This window comes from Chrysemys picta, chromosome 7 (genome assembly GCF_011386835.1).
Source record: "Chrysemys picta bellii isolate R12L10 chromosome 7, ASM1138683v2, whole genome shotgun sequence".
Classification (NCBI taxonomy): domain Eukaryota; kingdom Metazoa; phylum Chordata; order Testudines; family Emydidae; genus Chrysemys; species Chrysemys picta.
Genome location: NC_088797.1, coordinates 25527521 through 25535158, shown reverse-complemented (window position 1 = coordinate 25535158; position 7638 = coordinate 25527521). Strand labels below are relative to the sequence as shown.

General features: G+C 38.8%; 1 long non-coding RNA gene across 1 annotated transcript; it reads right to left on the bottom strand.

Moving 5' to 3' along the window:
- Nucleotides 1-4519: 4519 nt before the first annotated feature.
- LOC135972559 (uncharacterized) lies at nucleotides 4520-7131 on the bottom strand. The gene is made up of 2 exons (XR_010589055.1): nucleotides 7004-7131; nucleotides 4520-4700 (listed from the first exon to the last, which is right to left on the bottom strand). It is a non-coding gene; the product is annotated as an uncharacterized LOC135972559 (long non-coding RNA).
- Between the last annotated feature and the right edge of the window lie 507 nt (nucleotides 7132-7638).

Here is a 7638-nt window from a genome sequence, read left to right as displayed (position 1 = left end):
TTCTCACCAGCTCAGTCTCCTCTGCCCTTATCTGTGCCAACAACACTTCAGTAGCAGCTGGCCCCTTTTTATATTTTAGATTATATAAAAATGGTGAAGGCAGGAGCTGTTTAGCAGACCTGTTTTTAAATAGGAATTCAAGTGTGAATGGAACATAGTCACTGCTGCTGCATAATTGAAAGCAGCAACAACAGGTGCATGCTTTAAAAAGAAGAGAAAAAACTGCATTACAAATTTTATTCCCATGAACCTTGTCCCTGCCACTTTCATCTGTGCCTCCCTAGTGGGTGAGCTGCTTTCAGCTTTCACCATCGACTACAGAAGTTAAATCAGGAGCATTAAATAGCAGCCCATTGTACTTTTTAAAATACAAATTAAAAGTTGGAAATGGCTTGGAAAAGTAAAGTAATGCTCCCATTATATAAATGTACCGTGCACAAAAGTTTTTGGTCACTTTCTAATCTTGCTCTGTTCTTTGTGATAAATAATGCAGCAAAAGGCATGGAGATGGTTAGAGACACACAGGAGGCTTCCTAAATAGACAAAAATATAAAAAGCTAGGGGCAGGACTGAGAGTCTGCCTTAAGGTGTATTTTATTTGACAAGGAGCAAAGTAAAAGGATACAAGTACAGAAGCTGGTACTAGTATAGTCTACACTACACTAGTATAATGTAGGACAACCAGTGCTCCTATTTATCCTATCCCATAATTTAAAAATAACAAACGAAAATATCAAGGTGACACACTTGATAAATTCAATTTAAATTATGCGTATAATTAATCTGTGGAACTCACTGTCACAAGGTGTTATTGAGGCAAATACCGTCATGAATATTTAGAAGAATACACATTTTTATTGAAAAAATAGAGTCTGCAAGTACATTAGTTAGGAAAGAAGTTATGATTCATAATATCATCATCTGATTTCCAGCTATGATAAGGAAGGAATTTTGCCTTCATGGTACAGTACTGCACAACTGATTAGGTGTGAAGAGGAAAAGAGAAGGAGAATGTATGTGTGTGCGCATGTGTGTATACCCATCTTTTCATCAGATTTAGGCCACAATTGGAGGCAGGATACTGAACTAGATGGACCATTAATGTGGTCTAGTCTGCCAGTGTTTGTTTCTAAAAAAAAATTTAATATTGTTTTTTATTGATTAAACAGGAAGAATGCACAGTGAAGTAAAAACAAAAACTATGTAAAATGTGCATACAGATAACAAACTTGGATTATACTCTTAAAAAGAAAAAATGACCAGAGTTCTCCCCATTGCATAAAGCCTACTTTGTGCCATTTATGACAGACCATGCATCCTGTTACTAATGCATTTTATGTACTTTTAATTGTACAAAAGAGACCAAATTAGAGGGAGAGGAGAATTACTGTCACATAAGTATGCTCATATTCCTAGAATTAAAAATAGAAGAAGAGCAACACAACTTTAACTGGACATGTACAGAATAGATTTGTATATCTAACTAAGAAATTATTTACCAGGAGGTGGTAACCATATATTCATTAAGAGCCTGATCCAAAGCCCAGTGAAATCCCTGGGAGTTTTTCCCATTAATTTAAATGGATTTTGAATCATGTTTTAGCGGCCTAATCCTGAAGAGGTGCTCACTGCTGCAATTCTCACTAACATAAATTACAGTTGCACTGGAATGAGACAAGATGCTCAGGTGGCTCTGAAGAGTTAAAGAGATAGAAGGAAGAAAACAAACCCAGAATAGTGAGACCAGTGTAGCCAATAGTAATCATATGGAATCACATGTGGACTGGAAATGCTATGTACTGAAATTTGATGAAAATAAGGCTGATTTAAAAGAGTTTAAGTATGAACTGTGGCTGTGGTTTTGCTGGAGCTCTTCCCCTTAATCAAAACAGAGGCCTAGAAATGGCAGTTAACTCTGATTGTTGGAGACTATTTCTTTACCCTATACACAAGAGATATTTCACACTTTGCTATCCTTAGGCGAGAGCTAATCCAACGCTGTCGCCTTGGTTTCCAAAATTATTAGCTTTTTTTTTTTTTTTTTTTTTTAAACTGCCAGTGTGGCACTTAGGGACCATTTTAGCTCAGGTTTAAAGAACATGAGGAAAAGATGTTACTCAGGATGTATGTGAAAAGGAGTTAGTGTGGAATTCTCTGCAAAATGTATTGTAGAATTGTTTAACTTCCTTGTTTTTGTGCTTTTATTGATAACTGCATAATCAAATGGGTTTATTTTGCACCACATCTTACTTAAATTAGAAATAAAACTACTCTAGCATGTGCTCCTGCTTTTACTGTGAACAGCAAAACCATTTCATAGTGAAAATAGTCAGTTTTAGAGCTCTCTTGAGTACCATGTCTCAAAATGGGGTTACTAATTGGCATTCCCATAACATATTCCATAAATCTGAACATCTCCTACGCTAGTTCAAGTTCAAGAGGCCCTCAAGGATATCCAGTATATTTGGTGAAAAATCTTGAACTGGATTGATTTATCATAGAGATCTAATAATTTAATCAATGACACTTTATAAAACTGACTGCATCTCTTTTCATGGGAGTGCTAGGATACCAATATTGACTATGGACAGTATCTCATGCTCAGCGACTGAATGCTGCTGCTAGCCCTGACAGCCTGTGCACTCCCAGACTCTGGGTAGAAAATTTCACAAGCACCTAAGGCCTATTTTCAAAAACAACTTAGACTTTTAGAAGCTTATGTCTCATAAGCTCCTAAGGCCCTGATCTTCAAACACATTTAGGCACTTAACTCCTATTGGTTGAGAATCTGGGCCTAAGTGCCTAACTCACTTTTGAAAATAGGACTTCAGTGTAGATGTGCATGGAAGTAAAATTTTCAAGAGCTCCCACCACCTCATCCCACATGAAGAATCTCTTTTCTGTTCCCCAATTGTGTGCAGCCAGGGAGAAGGAGTTCCTTCCCTGTGTATCATCGAGATCAGTGAGAGAAATAAATTAAGAAAGAAACTGAAAAAAAATTGGCCCAGGCAGAAATTTAACCTTCCAGATGCTTTACTGCATTAGCTATTAGTGCACTAACTTACAGTAACAATGTGCTGGTTGACTAACCTGATTCTTGATAATCTACAACATAGTGGCAAGAAGTCACAAGTGGATCTATGCACAGGTATGGAGGCTAGAAACATATAGGCTGGCCTGGCTAGCAGCTGTGCTAGGTATCCTGCCCAGTCACTGACCTTACATGGGAGAAATAGTACTCATGCTAATATCTCAGAGCTTCCACATTTATAGTAATTGGACCTGTTACCTTGCATCTTGGGTAGTCATTGACAACAGTTAAACGTAGGTGTTAAGTGTTACTATTCTAACTTGGTAGCATTTTACATCCATTTTGCACTGGTTTAAGTGACTATAAAAAAGTCAAGGATAATGGAGAAGCAGGCCAATTTTATCTAAAATATTACTTCAGCCAACTTGTGCTAAGTGTTCACTTGTGTTTTTACACCCAATCCATCCCCCTAATATTCCTAATGAATACATTTTCATCAAAACATCATAAGTTCTACATGGTTTTGAAACAAAACCATCTGACATTTAGGCTCAGGTTCTATCAAAATATTTAAAAGACATGTCAACCTGTAACAGGGGGATACACCTCTTGAGCACCTCCGGCTGCTGCATACAGCACTGTAGTTCCTTTCCCACTCTTGGTGCCCCCTGTAGGTTGTCAACCTCACTTGGTGGCTCTTCGGGGGCTCAGCACTCTGGACAAGTCACACAGTGAAGAACAGATCACTTCCAGGCTAGTAAAGAGTTCAACAGGGTTTTCTGCCCCATCACTGGGCTCTTTAATTCCAGCCTTTCACTTGTGCTTCTCAAGAAGCTTTGTCCCCTTCTCAGGCTTAGGCTACTTTGCCCGCGGGGGAACCCAGGACTACCCACTACTCCAGTTTCCAATCCAGGGACCCTATAAACAGCAGCCACATACCAATTCCTTTAGTTAGTTGCTGCATTTCCTGGCCCTTTTCCCACCTGGTCCCTTTACCTCCACCCATTACCTTAGGGTTAAAGTTCCCAGGTCCTCTTCCCCCATCCCGGCTCCAGTAAATAAAACCCACTCAATCTCCCTTTGGCCACAGAGAAGCACCCTTGCAGCTCCTTTTAGCTGAGCTTGCTGGGCTTTGATTGGCTGTTCCCATCCAGCTTTTCTAGGCAAGCCTGGTGGACCCTCCTTGGTTGCTCCTTTCCTGGGGAGGGGTATAGTAGGACTACAGACCCTCCAACAGAGGACCATGAAGGGCCAGATACACCCCATCAAAGAAGCCTAGGAAACTTTTTACTAAACCTGAGCTGAGTTTAGAGTTTGTTAAAAAAACTGTTGTTTCCCCTAGTTTCTGGGTTACACCGCTCTAGTTAGAATGGCATAAAACATTTCTTATGCTTTTTTAAATTGTATGTTACTTATTCAGATGTACAGTGTGCAATCTACAAACCCACACAGGTACACTAGAGATTTCTCTCTGAGTTAATTGAGTTAATACATTTTTGCCTTTTATTTTTTCCATTTTAATAGGCTGGACAGTTTATACTCATTTAATGTTCATATTTTCTGCAATGTTAATACAATATTTCCAACCTTTTAATTTTGAGTATAGCTTAAAGCATTTCCCATGGGATCTGTTAACTTTTGATTGCATTGTATTCCACTCTTGTCAGTTCTGAAAAATAAAAGAGCTACTTAATGCTAAGGGCACATGCCATGCTAAATAAGCAGTCATTCATGCTCTGCTCCATCAAAATGTAAACAAAATTAAAATCTAAGTTTAGCAGAATCCATTTATGCTGCTATGGTTAAATATCTATAAATATTTCTGCCATCATCATCTATTTCCATGAGTTTACAAATATACTACGGAATTATTTTCTTTGCTTAAAACTTGGCCAACACAATTTAACACAACAGAAATTCATACCTGGTATAAATGGGTACAACTCCATTTAAGTAAATAGTCCAGATTCTATGGTCCAGCTGAGTTACACTCAGCACAGGACCTAAGGTTGTGGGAGGATTTGGATTTATGCTGCCTTTACTGTTCTCTCCTCCTGAGGCCTGTTATAGGCAGCTCAGGCTACAGTGCAACTTAGAGCCTTAGGACTGCTCTAACTTATGCCCAGCCGCTGATTGCTTCAACCAGCCATTTTGGCAGATGTAGACTGTGCAGTGGTGCTTCAATCATGCTGCTTTTCCTAACCCTATGCCATTTGTGAGGGGAAACCCTAAGTAGTCATTTTAAACTGGCTTTCAGCCAGATCGTAAGGGTGAACTGAGGCCAATCTATTTAAACAGGCGTGTAAACTGTGCCTGTCACTCTAATGTTTGAGTACCTTATAAAAATATCACAGCCAGAATTTCCTCCCTCCTTTTCTCAATAGAGTTGCATGCTTTATATCAATGTTGAATTGGGTTCTAAGACCAGAAGACTGATTTGTACCATACGTAGTCATTTAAATCTGTGCAAAGTGAGTGTAAAGTGCTACTAATGAACTATTTACTTAAATTAGGTTAAAATGGATAAAGCAAAATACTATATATCAAATATTTGAAATAAATTAGAAAGTCTTTGTTTCTATATGTATCAGTTCCTGTTGATTTCTGAAGCCCTTACAAGTGTAAAATTCCCATTGACTTAAGTTAACTGTGTGTAAGTGCTACAAGACCAGGTCCTCAGTGATTATATAGTCAAGCTCTAAGTCATGCAGTTTTACTGTGTGCTATACAGCTGAGAAGTAGTGAATAAATTGTTTTATTTTTCTAACTCCCTTAAAAAGTTATTTAAGTAATCACCCTGACCTTACTGACTAAAGAGAGATTCATACTTCTACCCAGTAAGATGTTTGTAAATATTTTTAAATGAGTTTCCAGACTCTAGATGCCCAGGTAACAATGGTCATATGTAGCACAAAGGACCTGCTTCAAAGTCCATTGGACTGCATTCAATAATAGTAACAGTGACTTTTCTATGACTTAACATTTAGGATGGTAGATGGGATGACAAAATGTTTTCCTATGGGACAAAAACTGCCACAATCACTCCTTTGCTTTCAGTGGTAATATTTAAAATACAGTAGATAGTGATCTAATCCATTTCAAAGTGGTAAGTTATCAGTTTATTACTGTCTGAATTGTTAAATTTAAATGTTAATAATAAATAAATACATTACTAATATCTTCCAGAGAACACAGGGTCTAATAGAATAAAGACAGGAGATCTAGATTCTGCTCCTGTCTGTGCCCCAAACTTGTTACATAAGCCTGGGCAAGACATTTAAACTCTATGCCTAATTTTCCACATATAACTTCATTGTTAATCCCATTTTATATGAGGTTTAATTCACTAGTGCTTGTACTAGTGTTTGGGAAGGCATTATAGAACAACAAATCTATGGCTACCCTGCCTGAGCTCTCATACTGTAAAACACAGACCATATCTGATAACCTATAGCTATATCTGTTTAACTAAAGTCCTACTAATGATTGCTGAAATGGAAGAGATGTCTGAGAGGAAAGGATATGCCAGTTGTGGAAGGACCCATTGCCAAAAAGAACAGATGTTTTCTTTCCCTCCCTCATTCCATTCATCCTCTTAATTCTCTTACTCCATTTTCCATGTTTCTTCCTATACCTTTATCTGTGCCTCAGCCATCCAGAACCAAACTCTTAATTGAAAGGCTCCCTTCCCATGCTCTCAGCCTGGGCTGCTTCTGTACCTCGATCTAGGCACCCACTGAGAGTCCCCATCAGTACCTGTGCCGTGGCTGAAGGAAGCCTACTTACAGGATGTGTAGTGGTTGACAAGGCTTCTCCCCTGTCTAAGGTGTGTTTAGGCCTGCTGCTCAAGAATAGCTCAGTGCTACCAATAAGATGTCTTCTTCACATCCTTCTCCTTCGAGTTCTACCTTCTGACCCACCGCCTTCCCCATTGTTTGATCCAGTGGCACCAAGAAATCTTGCTTCTCTCACCTTCTTACTAGCCAGGCACTCCCTTCTCCCACTGAGAACTTGACATCCGGCTTCAATCACATATTATTTCAGCCAGTGTTGCTAGCAAAACTTCCAACCTCTTGCCATCACCCCAACGCGTTTGCCTGGGGGAAGGGAAAAGGGGTAGTGTCAAAAAAATGCACTTATGCCATTCCAGCTCAATACAAGTCTGATAATTTCTAGCAGACTGAAATCTAAGCACATGTATTTCTTATGCACAAATGTACCTGGTGTGAGGACATGTGTGTGTGGAGAAGGCAGTTCTCATGAAAGAAATCTTCCAAATTCAGGCACTAATCTTGCTGAGTTACCACTTAATAAAGTGCTGTTTCGGACAGTAAAATTATGATGGTAGTTGATGTCTTTTTTAATTTTGTGGGCTGCCTCCTCTTTGAATTGTTTTTTCTCAAGGTTCTTGGGGAAAAGTAAGGTATAGCCAACATCGCTGACTTCACTTTGCAAGCTACAGACCAACTCTGATTTATATATAAAATATGCTGCTGTAATTTTAGCTCCTTGAAGAGCTCCCTCATAATTTACCTTCCCTTCCACACACATTTATTTTTAGGAAGAAAACCCATCCCCTTCTGACAATATGGGCAGGAATTTCAGAA